Source organism: Arvicanthis niloticus, chromosome 28, assembly GCF_011762505.2.
Source record: "Arvicanthis niloticus isolate mArvNil1 chromosome 28, mArvNil1.pat.X, whole genome shotgun sequence".
Classification (NCBI taxonomy): domain Eukaryota; kingdom Metazoa; phylum Chordata; class Mammalia; order Rodentia; family Muridae; genus Arvicanthis; species Arvicanthis niloticus.
The window spans coordinates 5,729,598-5,744,837 of NC_133436.1; the positions used below are offsets into that span (position 1 = coordinate 5,729,598).

Here is a 15,240-nt window from a genome sequence, read left to right on the forward strand (position 1 = left end):
TTGTGACCAGAGGCTGCTGCGGCTTGTGACTTACAAAAGGCTCAAAGACTTGGAAAGAGATGGCTTAACAGAAAAGGAGTGTGTGAAAGAGAAATTGAACTTACTGCATGAATTCCTGCAAACAGAAATAAAGAGCCAGTTATGTGACTTGGAAACCAAATTACATAAAGAGGAATTGTCTGAGGAAGGCTACCTGAGTAAAGTCAAGTCCCTTTTAAATAAGGATTTGTCCTTGGAGAATGGAACTCTCTCTCTCTCTCTCTCTCTCTCTCTCTCTCTCTCTCTCTCTCTTGCTCAAAAAGCCAATGGTTGTCCTGCCAACAGGAGCCAGCCAACCCGGAGAGCAGAAATGGCAGACTCAAACCAATCCCCAAGATCCAGGCCCAAGCCTCGGGGACCCAGAAGAAGCAAATCAGACAGTGAGGCCACTTGTAAGCACAGAGACATGCAGTTGAAGTTTTGTCTAGTTCGGTGGCTACGAGGAGAACCTCCAGGCAGACCACCATCACGTCTCATTTTACGAAAGGCCCTGCTAAACGAAAACCCAAGGAAGAGTCTGAAAAGAGAGACTCAGATGAATCTGTTGTAGAGGAGAGAGACCAGGATAAGAAACGCAGAGCTGCAGGCAGAGTTGCAATGCATGATGCTGAAGTTTTTGTGGAGAAACTAGAAGGAGCAACGCCGGGATCCCAGCTGTTTCAGGAAGAACAAGGTGAACAGAAAGATGACAGGAGCCTTTGTCGTCAAACCAGAGAGCTAGCATTGAGGCGGAGGTCAAGGGAGGAACCAGACAGAGAAGCAAGACCAGGAACTCACTCAGACATGGACGATGATAAAGAAAAGGATAAAAGAAGTTCCAGGTCCAGAAGCCAACGCAGAGATCTAGCCGCCAAACGGAGACCCAAAGAAGCAGAACCAGAGCAGATAGCTCCAGAGACTCCTGAGGACAGAGACGAGGATGAAAGGGAGAAGAGACGAAAAACGACACGTAAAAAACTGGAACCACTCGCCATTCCTGTACAGAGCAGAGTGGAGAGAAAAGCCGCTCAAAACAAAAGTGTGATTCCAAAGGTCAACCCCCTGCCCCCAAAGTGCCCTGAGTGTGGCCAGTACCTAGATGACCCTGATCTGAAGTACCAGCAGCACTCTGCGGATGCTGTGGATGAACCCCAGATGTTGGCCAGTGATAAACTGTCCATCTATGACTCTGACTCATCTTGGTTTGATGCCTATGATAACTCTCCCATGCATAAGTTCACTTTCTTCAGTGTGCATTGCAGTCAAGGTCACCTGTGCCCCTTCAACACTGGTCTTATTGAGAAGAACTTTGAACTCTACTTTTCTGGTTGTGCCAAAGCAATTCATGATGAAAATCCATCTCCAGAAAGTGGAATTAATGGCAAAAACCTTGGGCCAATCAATCAGTGGTGGATCAGCGGCTTTGACGGCGGCGAGAAGGTGCTCATTGGTTTCTCCACCACATTCGCTGAATATGTTTTGATGGATCCCAGTGAGGAGTATGTGCCAATATTGGGGCTGATGCAGGAGAAAATTTACAACAGCAAGATTGTTGTGGTTGAGTTCCTACATAGCAATCCTGATGCCGTCGATGAAGACCTGATCAATAAGATCGAGACCACTGTTCCTCCTTCTACAATAGTAGAAGGACTACTCCCAGGAGGGCCCCCCCCCCCACCGCTTCTACTTCCTCTAGGCCTACAATTCAAAGACCAGAAGCTTTGAAGACCCCCCAAACCACGCCCACAGCCCTGGGAACAAAGGGAAAGGGAAGGGAAAGCATCAGGTACCAGAGCCCAAAGAGCCTGAGGCAGCCATCAAACTGCCCAAGCTTCGGACCCTGGATGTGTTTTCTGGCTGTGGAGGGTTATCGGAAGGATTCCACCAAGCAGGCGTCTCAGAGACACTGTGGGCCATCGAGATGTGGGAACCCGCAGCCCAGGCATTTTGGCTGAACAACCCTGGTACCACAGTGTTCACAGAGGACTGCAACGTGCTTCTTAAGCTGGTCATGGCTGGTGAGGTGACCAACTCTCTGCGCCAAAGACTGCCACAGAAGGGCGATGTGGAGATGCTGTGTGGTGGGCCACTCTGCCAGGGCTTCAGTGGCATGAACCGCTTCAACTCCCCTACTTACTCCAAGTTCAAAAACTGCCTAGTGGTCTCCTTCCTCAGCTACTGTAACTACTACCGGCCTTGATTCTTCCTTCTGGAGAATGTCAGGAACTTCGTGTCCTTCAGGCGCTGAAGCTGACATTGCGATGCCTGGTCCGCATGGGCTACCAGTGCACCTTTGGTGTGCTCCAGGCTAGACAGTATGGTGTGGCCCAGACACGAAGGAGGGCCATCATCTTGGCTGCAGCCCCAGGAGAGAAGCTGCCTCTGTTCCCAGAACCATTGCATGTGTTTGCACCCTGTGCCTGCCAGCTGAGCGTTGTGGTGGATGACAAGAAGTTTGTTAGCAACGTTACGAGGCTGAGCTCCTGTCCCTTCCGAACCATCACGGTGCGAGATACCAAGTCTGACCTCCCTGAGATCCAGAACGGAGCCTCAGCGCCCGAGATCTTCTACAAGGGAGAGCCACAATCCTGGTTCCAGAGGCAGCTGCCAGGATCACACTACCAGCCCATCCTCAGGGATCATATCTGCAAGGACATGAACCTACTGGTGGCTGCCCGCATGCGTCACATCCCACTGTTCCCAGGATTGGATTGGCGTGACCTGCCCAACATCCAAGTTCGGCTGAGAGACGGCTTCACAGCGCATATGGAGTCTGTTCCTGCGCCGAAGGCAAACTCTGCGAGCCCAGTGTCAGACAATTCAGCACCCTCATCCCCTGGTGCCTGCCACACACCGGAACCGGCACAACCACTAGGCGGTCTCTATGGGCGTCTGGAATGGGACGGCTTCTTCAGCACCATTGTCACCAACCCTGAGCCCATGGGCAAGCAGGGTCGAGAGCTCCACCCAGAGCAGCACCAGGTTGTGAACGTGGGGGAATGAGCCTGCTCCCAGAGCTTTCCAGACACCTACCGGTTCTTCGGTAACATCCTGGACAGATACCGGCAGGTGGGTGATGATGTGCCACTGAAGGCCCCCATACTCGGGAGACCCTTCCTCAAGTCTCAGGAAATCATGACCACCCAAGAATCACAAGAAACCATACCTGGATGCAATCAGCAGAGGTTTATTAGGGAAGAGAGCTGGCAGCCAGCGGTCTGACTACATACTCGCGCAGGAGTAGAGTTCGACCCCGCCCGCCAGTCTGAGGAGGGTTTTAAAGGGAAAAACCACAAACCAGGGGAGTGGGAAGGGGGTGAGGGGTTGCTAAGGATACATAAGAATAGTGAAACATTCCAGAGAAACCCACGCTGAAATGTGGTTTTACCATGTCGTTGTGTCCCACCCTGTCATTTACCAACTATTTCAGATTAACTATCTTCACTTCTTCTGGCTATAGCCCCACCTAGGTGGGTTGCATCTTTATCTGTGGTCAGGAATGTGTCTTCCTGCCTTGGGCCTCTCCCACCCATAGGTGGGCCTACTGCCTGAGGCTTGAGGAATGTAATCCATCCAGAATGTGTCCTGGGGTAGTGAAGGTCTGAAATCTTATTTTCAGTTCCAAGTTCTGGGACCTGCATTTTTCTGCCCAGGTCTAAGGGCAAAGAAAAACATATATTTTATAAAATGGTCTTTATAATTTTTCACTCTACACTACTACCACTGGCCAAAGCCATTGGCCTGGAGAGTAAGCTCTGCCTGCTGGCCAGCACTCAGGAGAGTGCCTCAGCTGCAGTTAAAGTAAAGGAGGAGGCTGCTACCGAGGACAGTGCTCTCACCCAGAGCCCCACATGCACTGACGTTTTTAAGCCTTTGAGCCCCATCATTTGAGGTCTTGTGCTCCATGTCTGTGGCCATGGCTGACACTAAGCTGTTTGTATTAAAAGAAAATTTAATGGGTCCCACGAAAAACGTATATAAAAAAAGGGCCCTGTAGATTCCTTCTCCCTAACCTGAGTAGCTGAAGCCGCAGCCTTCAGGGTTTGCCAACCAGAGGCCCAGCTAATCAGTTAACAAAGAATGCAGAGTTACAGGGCAAAGGGCTACTGAGTCATCCCAGGAATGAAGATAAGAGATAAACATCCAGGAACTGCACCCTGCCCCCATGGACTGGTTCGGCCTGATGTTCAAAAATTGGAAAACAACCAATCGTTGTTTCTCCTTTTTCCCACCCCGAGCTTATATTAACCCTAAATAGACACGTGTTGGCCCAGAACGTTCCGCCATTAAACTACCTCGTGTTCTTGCAGCAAGTTGGTCTCTCATGTGTCCTTTGGGACTCGAGTGGGGTCCCCTTCGGGGGTTCATGAGCCTTTAAGTATGAGGTTTGTTTTGTGACCAAGCCGTTTAGTACTTTGTGCATTCTGAATTTTAAGTTTATTTTTTTTTGTTGTTGTTGTTGTTTTGGTTTTGTTTTTTATTCTGTATCCTATCAGATCTGCCACTGTGCAGGTGGCACGTGAGACTTGATGTAGTCTTATATGTTGTAATATTTCTTCAAAATAAAGCGCATCTATAAAGAAAAAAAAAAAAAAAAACCTTCCTGACCAAGCTAAGATTAATCTACAGGGAGCATAAATATTCAGAAGTTAATAGCCAGTGGGTAGGCTGCCCATGCAACTGTCAACTGCTACTCACCCATCCTCCTTTAAGCAACCCTAATTAAATGTATGGGTCACACAAAAAAAATGTTGTAAAGGTAGAAGTGAGATTAACTGATAAGAGAAGTAGGCCAGTGGTATAGCGATAAGAGAGGGTAAAGGAGGTGACTACAGTCGGAATTCATTATACACATGGATGAAAATGTCACAATGTATTCCGTTATTGTATTTAATTAATTTGACTAATAACAATGTAAAGGGCAGAGTATGTAGCTCAGTTGGTCCAGCACTCAGCTCCTGAGCATCCTATAAGCATGGTATGGTGGCACATGCCTGTAATGCCATCATTGGGAGGTAGAGAAAGGGACAGAAAGATCAGAGACCCAAAGTCTTAGGTTATAGCAAGATCAAGGCCAGCTCTGGATACACAATACTGTCCCCCCACCCCACCCCAGCCCATCCCGGTCCCCTTCTCAAAACAAGGAGTTGAGACTGTTAAGAAAGGATTGTGCTCTGTGTCTAGTTTGCTGTGGGTACTTGGTGGCACCACCATGACTACTCTCCCCAAAAAGAAGCCACCACCTCCTGATGCTGACCTGGGCAAAGAACTGATGCTGCCCGGGTCGCTGTCCCCAGAGCCTCGGTGTGGTGGCTGTGTGGGCATGGGCAGCGATACGGGCATGGGTGAAGGAAAGGGCTGCCATGACTCCAGTGTCCTGGGGGACAGTCCCCTGGCTTCACCACCACCTCAAAACAAAGTGCACAGAGACCCACCCCCAAACAAGAGTTGATGGAGACCCAGGGACTGGACACCATCCCCAATCCCCAACTTCTGCCCTTTGATGCCATCCAAACTTCTCTGTCTTTCTCCCCTCTTGGCTTCCTTCCTTTTCCTTCTTTTCCACTTCCCTCTGGCTGGCCCACGCATGCGCTCCATCCATCTCATCCCTGACACCACCATTGGTCTCTGCCAGCTGATGTTCCCTCCTGTCCCCTGCACAGCACCATCTCAGCATTCCACGGGGGGCTCTGGAAAGGGTGCGGAAGGTAGGCAAGAGGCCCACAGAGACAGACCATCTGGCAGCCAGGCAGCCCCAGAAGAGAGACATTCAGACGAAAGAAGTCTTCTGCTCACCCTTCTTTAAAGATTAGATAAACTTGTCACCCCTTCCCAACAATGATGACAGGAAAAGTAGAAGTGGGAATTTTTTTTCCTAATACCCGAAGAATCTGAGCCTTCAATGTTAAAATTTTCTTGATTAAAATGTGCTTTATGTCACAAAACCAACAAATCAAAAACAATGTACATGGCAATGCTGGCCTTGTGAGGGTGGCATCTCTGGTTTGGAGCTATGCAGGCTGACCATGGGATATAGAGGGCAGGAAAGAGATAGATTTCTGCTGTCTTTTGGCCCCTAGTTCCTTGGAAGGGCCAAGGATGTGGGCCAGAGGGAAGTGGCAGGAGTTGCAGGTAGCAAACTGGCTTTGGACAGTGAGACCCTGACCTTGCTGCATTGTTTTGCCTTCCACCACTGATAGTCTGTTTAGAGTCTTGAGGTGGGGAGTCTTCAGAAATCATGGCCGATACCCAAGATTTGAATTTAGGGAGTAGGAGCAGCGTCAGCAGTGGGACATGTGGGCACTGCAGGTGTTGACAAGATTCACCATCTGTAATGTCCTTGGCACAATGAAACCAAATGTCAGCTTCTCTGGAAAGAAAGAAAGAAAGAAAGAAAGAAAGAAAGAAAGAAAGAAAGAAAGAAAGGAAGGAAGGAAGGAAGGAAGGAAGGATTGCACATAAAGGGAGAAAAAAGAAAACTTTGGGATGTCAAAGACATTGCTAAGAAGACGAAGGCTGCTCAGAGGAGGAAGGGGTCAGAAGGAAGTAATTGGATCTTGAGTGCTTTTGAAAGTCAAACCAAAGGGTTTTGTGCTAGACCATTTTTGTTGCTTTGACAAAATCCTTGAGAAAAGTAACCCCAGAAGATTAATTTGGTTCAGAATTACAAGACCTGCATGTTTCTAGTGGTTTTCCAGTCTGAGAAAGTAAAAGCAACACAGAGGAACCGCACAGCATGTGGCAACCCAGCTTAATGGTAATCAGAGAGGCCTATGGCAAGGGGCTAGACACAAGACACACCCCAAGCTATCTACTTAGCCCCACTTCCTAATAATCCATTCAGCTGGGGATTTATATGTTCGTCAGTGTCTTCACTCATTAGAGAGCAAACCTCCAACCTATGAGCTCCCGGGAGATGTTAGTAGATTCAAACCATAATAGGGTGTTTTTCAGGAATCAAGTAGGATGACTTTGGCTCACTAGGAACTGAATTGCTTACCAAGACATGGGGCTTTCAGTGCTAACCCTGGTTGTCCTGGTCAAGATAGAACAGGATACGTGAACTGTCCCAGCAGTGGGAGGTGTAAGGCTGTCCAAGGTGGTTCAGATTTGGCCTAGAACAAAGTGAGACTGTGTGGGCGTGAGAGGCAGCTGGGTACCTGATTGAGTGCAGGCCTTGAACCCCGGAGACCCTCCAGGGACGGTAGGAGGGTCCTGTCTCCTATCACATAGCTACAGCCCCCCACAGAGAGGTTTGTGGCCCTCAGTCATGTAGCACAGTAAAGGGTGTGACACAGGCCACAGAGCCTCAAGACATCTCCATATTCATGAGACACCTAAAGGCCAGAGGGCATAGCCAATTAAGCATTCCTTTCCAGACCTTCCTCCTACTTGCAAAAGGTATTTAACCCCAGGCCCTCCCTGAGAATATGGGTATAGCTTCATCCATTTTCCACCATGACAATAAATATCTTAAGACCTGGACTAGCTCTCTTCTTTGGGGCCCACCGTGGGAAACCGTGGAGAAGGGTTGATCCAACCCATACATCCCAGTCTTGGTCCTTCCACAGTGGTGCCTGAGAGCCCAAGGGTTAAGAACCAATTGCTTCCTGGCTGCCTTGTCCTGGGGACCCACAACCCAAGAGCTCAGGCCCCCTGGGACCTCAGACTGTGTTCCCTTTACCCATGAAACAAAGCCCTGCGGCTTCTCACAACCTGATGTCTGCTCTACACAGTGTGGAGTGTACTCAGTCAAATTTCTGCATCTCTGCCTCCCTGAGCCATAGCCACAGCCCCTTGGGGCAACAGACATGGGACACACAGTTCAACCCAACAGGACCCACACCAGAATACAGACACTTACCAAAGACCCATGTGGGTGTGCTGGGTAATGCTGAGAAAGTATGAGAGGATCAGAAGGCTGATGAGGGGGCTGTGGCCCTGTGTCTGAGAGAGCCAGAGAATGAGGCAGTCTAAGGCTGCTGGACATAGAGGACTGGAGGCCAACAGGATGCCATCCTCTCTGCTAGGCTCAGGGATGAAATCTGTCTCAAGAAAGAAGCTTTTTAACTAAGTATGAAGGAACTCCTGACTTGGAACAGAGCCACTGTTACCCAGCAACTGCAAAATGCATATGCACTTTGGATGCAGTCATACACTTCTGATGGTTCACAACAGTCTGTAAGTCTACTCCAGCTTACACCCCTTTCTTGTTGCCAAGGACTTCCGTTGAGTTGTGTCATACATTCATGCAAATATACATTCATATGTAACAAAATATTAAATAATAAATAATTTTTAAAGAAAACATCACAGATCAATGTGTCTCAGTTCACAGATAGTGTACTAGTAATTGAGTAATGGTCTAAGCTGTTCCCTACCCAAACCCATGACCCTAATTTTCTGTTTGAGTCTTCAGAACCAGGAACACCCTAAGTACATAATTCATGTCAGTGGATTTAGCAGGTGTGTCTCCCACAAAACTCACACGGCTTCTGGTTTCTGCATTCATCTCTTGATACGAATCATTACAACTTGAGGTGTACAATAGCAGTGGTGTATTTCCTAACACTCCTGGGATACTGAAAGTCCAAAGTCAGAAGCCCAGTCCTCCAAAGTCTATGTGGAGATCTGCCTTTACCTCCTCTGGGTTCTAGTGGCTGTGGGCAGTCCCCTGATTGCAAATGTCTCCCTCCAATCTCTTCCGGCATCTTTCCCAGGCCTTCTTCCCTGTTGTCTCTGCATGGTTCTTTTTCATCTGCTATAACAACATCTGTTGTAGCACATTGAGGGCCCACCTAAGGGATGCTGCCAAGGAATGGCCAATGGGAACTGAATTCTGCCTTGTGTGGGAATTAGAAAGCAACAAGACCTTGGAAACCAACAAACACCCCAAGAGGAGAACAGCTCCCGACTTTAGTACACGGAGTAGTTGTTTAGCAAATGAGGAGATGGTGTTGACAAACCCAGGGTAATTTTTCAGAGAACTATCCAGGGTGTGTGTGTGTGTGTGTGTGTGTGTGTGTGTATGAGAGAGAGAGAGAGAGAGAGAGAGAGAGAGAGAGAGAGAGAGAATTTTTACTTACTATTTAGAAACCTAAACAACACAGGGCATCTATTGATTAAAAAGAAACAGAAAACCCGCAGAGCACAGATATTTCAGAAGTCTGGGAGAATTTTGAGAGTCGCGTCCTTGAAGATGCTGAGTAAGGGCTTCTCTTCTTCTCCACCTGGACATATTTCATACTAAATATATCCAAAGTGAAACGGCTTTTTCTCCTCTGCCTTCAGATATCTTTATTAATCAGCACAGACCCAGTACTACCATCCATCTAGAAGTGTAAATGAGAGAACCCAGAGCTCTTCTTAGCTCCACTGCTGTCTGTCTTATCTGGCTCTGGGTTTCTACCCACCATGTCCATTCCATCTCTTATTGATGGTGAAGAAATCTGAGCTTTAGATGTTGGGAATATAACTTTATTTGGCACCAACAACCTCCTTTTAAACAATCCACCTTGCAATGGTATAGCCTTGACTAAGACATTCACTCGTTTAAATTTGGCTGCAAAGTGCTCTTAGCTCCTTTCCGGTGTTATTTGGGATTATGGTGTGACAGTTTGTGCTGAGAGTGCTTCTGTTATCTGAGTTTTGCTATATCTTGGGTTTTGCCATTTTAAGGTAATCATGATTACTCAGTATTCTGTTTCTTTATCAAGAAGAGCCAGAGATAGCGTCAGAATAAGGAAGGAGGAGGGAGGGAAGAAGGAAAGAAGAAATGGAAGGAGAGAGAGAAACAGAGATAGAAGCAGAGAGGCAGAGAAGAGAGAGATAGATGAAAGACAGATATTCACTGTAGCATGAACCCAGAAGTCTCCAGCCATGGCTAGAATCCTCCTAGCTCTCTGCATCAACTTTGTTCTTCTTCCCCTGAGATGGAGAACAGTACCTTCAGCATCAGCCTATGCCTTTCCATCAGCTTCTCCAGAAGATCCCAGGACAGCCTTGATGAGGTGGCACACACCTTGTGGCAGATGCTGTCATGCATCTCACTCACTGACTAAGTCCAGATGGAGTGCAGATCCAGGAGCATCAGCTGGGACTGTGGGCTCAGCACTATCCTGTGGGCATCTAAGTGACACTGCTTCATAGCTGTCAGGAGATAACTCTCACCTCAGTGATCATAAGCTTGTTTCTCTCTTCCTAGTGAACCTTATTGCTTAAAATCAGTGCCTGCATACAGCTGCTTTTTCTGTGCCCCATCCAGAGCCTCCTTAAATGAAAGAATAAATTAACTTGTGGATGGATGTGATAATGGTGGCAAGAGATGAGATGATACAGAAGCCAGATAAGAATCCTGGAGTTGGCTGCAAATGGGATTTCCCGCCTCCCTTCTAATAGTATAGAAGAGAAAGCCAATGGCTGCAGGTAGCGAGAGCTGATGGCTTCAGGTGGCCTGACAGGTAAAGTGGGGTTGGCATTAAGCAATTTCCTTTCCGAGGGCCCCAATTTTCTTTGTGAAGTGAAACATGAGGTTATATATTAAAGGCCAGTAGTAAATAGAAACATGTCCAGAAGAACGCAGGACTGGAGACAACACAAACCTGGAGAACAGTTTGAAAGTGACCGAGTTTTCTTCAGCAGTGTCTCGTGCTTAGGGTTTGTTTAGTATGCTGCTTTGTGGTCCTCAAGAGTGGATATGTGCTGATGAAATTTGACAGATGGATGTGATGGTTGAAGACAGAGACAAGACAATGATGGGGACAAAGGTGAAGGCAATTGTCTGTGTGGGAAAGGAGTTAAGTAAAGAGGAGGGGGCAGCGGCGGTGAAGGATGAGGGCATTTCTGTGCTTGGCACAGGACTCTAGATTACAGTAGCATGCTTAATTATTGCCCACAGTGGGGAGCCGGGGGCAATGACTACTACATTGGTGTGTGGAAGTTGCAGCAAGCACTCAGGAGCCTGTACTGTTTTTCTTTGCCTGCCATAACTGAGTGGTTTAAACACTGAATGTTTTTTTCTTCATAGGTCATAGGCTGAGTTGTCCAGGAGGACACTACCTTGCCCTGTAGATGGCTGATTTCTGGCTGTTTTCTCATGGCCTTTCCTGAGGCTTTCCTACAAACATTCTAGCATATTCGACTGGAATCTAATCCTCAAAGTTCTGTTTAGCTTAATTGTTACTTTGCATATCTTATCTCCAAATATGGCTACAGCATAGGAAAAGCATGGCTTCAATAGGAGCGACCCAGAGGACAAAGCTCAACTCTTAACACCTTGGCCCCTGGACTCGAAAACTGATGCTGTTCTCACAAACTAAGCACAAACACCAACATCCCAACATCCTGGAAGTTCTTAGCCCATCCCCTAACCACTCCAACTCCAGGTCTTCATCTGATGTCATCTGTACCAGTTAGAGGGGCAACAAGGCTGGAGCTACTATTCATCCTGAGGCAAGTACTTTGTGCAGCGTTTGACCTGCAAACCCGTGAACCATCCTCTGTACTTGCAACCAAAATACAGTGTCAGGAAAGGCATACAGCCATCTTGCCACTCCAAAAGCAAAAAAACTTGAAATAAGAAAGAATTGAGGTGCCTTAAGTACTTCCTGATTCTCAGGAATAATCTTCACCGACATTTAGTCTGATGTACCCATAAGTAACCTGGCTTGATGTTCTGGGACTCCTGTGGCAACCTTCTCCCCTTAGGTCTCAGGTAGGGACTATCTGGCTTGTTGAAACTGAGGGGACAGGCAAGCCTCGGAACCCTAGACCTTTGGAGGGATTTGCATGCCTGAACATCTCCGGGATACTTTGAGAGATATTCTTCTCCGTCATGCGAATATTAATTGCTTACAGTCAGACAGATCCACTGTTTCAATCAGAAGGAATTCCAGGACTCTGATTGCCTTCCCTTGCTTTGTTCCATCTCTGCCTTCTTTGGTCAGGTGGGCAGAGTTTCTGTTGAGACCACCCTGTCTCCATTTCTGGTCTCTGCTAAGGCCCTGGCTTGGCTTTGAAGGCGACACCCATAATCTAATCTGCGTATCAAATATTTCTCCAACTGAAACATCTTCATGATGTTTGACTTGGAAGTTCCTTCCACTGGCCTCTTCTCTGCAACCCCTCAAAATGAGCAGACTGAAAATGCTATGCAAGCTGTGATTCCCCCCTCCTTTTTTTTTTTTTTTTTTTTTTTTGAATTCCCAACTCAATCTACCTTTCTCCTCTGGCATTTTGTTATAGGCAGAAAGACGAAGCATTTTGTTATAGGCAGAAGTTATGACTTTCATAACTCAAAGTTTTGCTTAAAAATGTGCTCTGCTAACAGCCTCATTTCATCACATTTACTACAATTCACTGACCTATACAACATAGTTCAGCCGAGTTATTTTCCACTTTATGTCAAAGGTTATCTTTCCTATGATTTTTAATACGTTCCTCATTTCCTATGGCACATTTCAGACCCACTTATAGTCACTTTTTCTTTCAAAAAAATCTAGGACTTTTCAAATGTGTTCTTTAAACCCCTTTCTCCCCTCTAGTCATCCTGTGGTTTAAAAGTCTCTCCCATATTCAGTATCCGCTACAACAGTATTTGACTCGACAGGGCTTATGTTTGCCATTACCAAACACCACAGGCTGGGTTAATAAATTAGTAGAAATTCATTCATAGATTTTGAAGCCAAGAGTCCAAGATTAAACTGCTAGCTATTTAGTTTCTCCTCTTGGTAGTCGCCAGCCCTACAGTCTGTCCTCACAGCTTGGTAGAGCCACAAGGTGTCCTCAGCTTCCAGAAAAACACAGGCTCTGTTGAGTAAGACATCTTTTAATCTTCTCTGTTCTCTAAGTCTCTGTGTCTATGTAGAGTACTGTTGAGGGCTTAGGACCTCAGTATCTGAATTTACAGAGGATACACGGCCACTTACAACAGCTTCTTTATGACTGGAATGAACATTCATAAAGGGTTCAATGTCTAACCTTCTAATGTCATGTCTCATCATGACCGTAGATAAGTGGGAAACAAGGTTTTTGGGGGTTTTTGTTTGTTTGTTTTGTTTTTTGTTTTCTGGAGACTATAAGCTAAATGATAGGGACCCGATAGGTCTAGTTAAAGTTGCAAGAAATTCAAATCCAATAAATAAGTAGCTATGTCCTGAAAAAATATGAGCAATGATTGATATTTATGTGAAGTCACAATTTACAAAACTATTCTGACCACATATTTGCAATTATTTGATATAGACAAAAATATATCTAAGACACTTAACAAATAAAAGTAGAAATTAAAACCAAGGGTGATGGATAAATAAATTATCTAAATTTAGAAAGAAACTGAGGAGATAGATAAAATTCTAGAAGTTAAAAGATAGAATAACTGAGCAAAATGCTGGAGGTTGGAAGATGGCCAATGAGTCACTAAAGTGGCAAAATAACTCACCATGTCATGGTTTGACCTTGACACGTAGCATAATTTAGTTGCTAAGACAATAGTGAACAGTGTTTTAGCAGAGATGCATGCCACACCCACTTTATGAGAAAGAAAAAACAGCCAGGAGACTGGTGTGGGGACAGAAACAGCCCACCTTCTCCCTAACCTGAAGATGGCAGAGGAGACAACACTTGCAGAGATGACTCCTGATCACGTCCCAGAATCACCTGGAAGAATACCAGCCCTCAGTGAAACTTCAGCTTAAAGAGACATTTGAACTCAAAAAGAAGAAGAAGAGGAAGAGGAAGAGGAAGAGGAGGAGGAGGAGGAGGAGGAGGAGGAGGAAGAGGAAGAGGAAGAGGAAGAGGAAGAGGAAGAAGAAGAAGAAGAAGAAGAAGAAGAAGAAGAAGAAGAAGAAAGAAGAAAGAAGAAAGAAGAAAGAAGAAAGAAGAAGAAGAAGAAGAAGAAGAAGAAGAAGAAGAAGAAGAAGAAGAAGAAGAAGAAGAAGAAGAAGAAGAAGAAGAAGAAAGCAGAAGAGTGGTATTGGTACCTGCATACATCCTGGCTAAATGAGGACAACCAAGGAGAAGAGGTCCCAATAAACCATAGGTGAAGACCATCCTTGAAATAATTGGTTTACTTTTCAAACTATGAAGGTCAAAAAGAGACAAAGAGAGAAGACCAGGAGTCCCTTTCTAACTAAGAGACTAAAGGGCATAATTAAATATTAAAAGTCATTAAAACTGAATGTTTAAAACAACACTAATTAAGAGCTATGGGGCTTAGTAAGGAGACAGCCAGAGCTTTGAAGAGCTTTAAATAAGTTTATTAAGCAAGAAGGTAAACTGAAAAAAATCGACTAATATTCAACTGAACACACCGTTTAAAGTATCTCACAGAAAGCAGAAAAGGGCCATTGTAAAAGCGGACACTAACACAAAGGAAAACAAATGTGTACAGATAAAATCAACACAAGTTCAAAGTTGATTTCCAAAACCAAATAACAGGTGTGATAAGCAACAACACAGCCATAGACAGGAAGTGGGAGAAGGTGGAAATGTGTTTGTGGAGTGTCCTTCCCCAGGCAGCTAAGACTATACCAGGACAAGGAGATCCAAGGACAATTCCAACTTTGAGTACAATTGATAGGTTTTTCAATACTGTAACAAAATATCTGAAGAAGGTTAACAGTATAAAAAAAGAAAATGATGTTCATGTTGGTTCATCACTCCAGAGATACCAGTCTAATAGATTTGGTGATGCCTAATTAGGAGCAGAATTAGAAGACAGCAAAGAAACACAAGGAAATTTGTGTGTATGTGTGTGTGTGTGTGTGTGTGTGTGTGTGTGTGTCCATATGTCTATGTGTGTATCTGTGTCTGTATTTGTATGTGTGTGTTTCTGTGAGTCTGTATGTGTCTGTCTATCTGTATTTTCATTTGTGTATGTGTTTGTGTTGAGCATAGGTTTTCAGGGGGAGTACAGATATCTTCCAGAACAGGGTATCGGCTGGGTGAAGGTTCAGGGGACAGGTCACTCTGCCTATGATTCACTTGTCCTTATCTAAGTTGGTACTATCCACCAAGGCTACCCAAGGTCTATGACTATCCACAAGACCCATGACTACTTGTTCTTATCCAGGCTGGTAAATTTCCACCAAAGCTGCCTTTTAACAATTTCTTATAGCTATCTATTTCAGTGTTTTTCCACAGAGACCAAGACTTTGTGTTAGCAGGCTGACTTAGGCCTATTGCTGGTTTTAGGCCTTCAGTGTATAAGCAAGGCTGCCCCTG

At 45.7% G+C, this 15,240-nt stretch overlaps 1 pseudogene; it reads left to right on the forward strand.

The window, feature by feature from the left end:
• The first annotated feature begins 319 nt into the window (after positions 1-319).
• Positions 320-3,909, forward strand: LOC143439923 (DNA (cytosine-5)-methyltransferase 1 pseudogene; annotated as a pseudogene).
• The last annotated feature ends 11,331 nt before the right edge of the window (positions 3,910-15,240 follow it).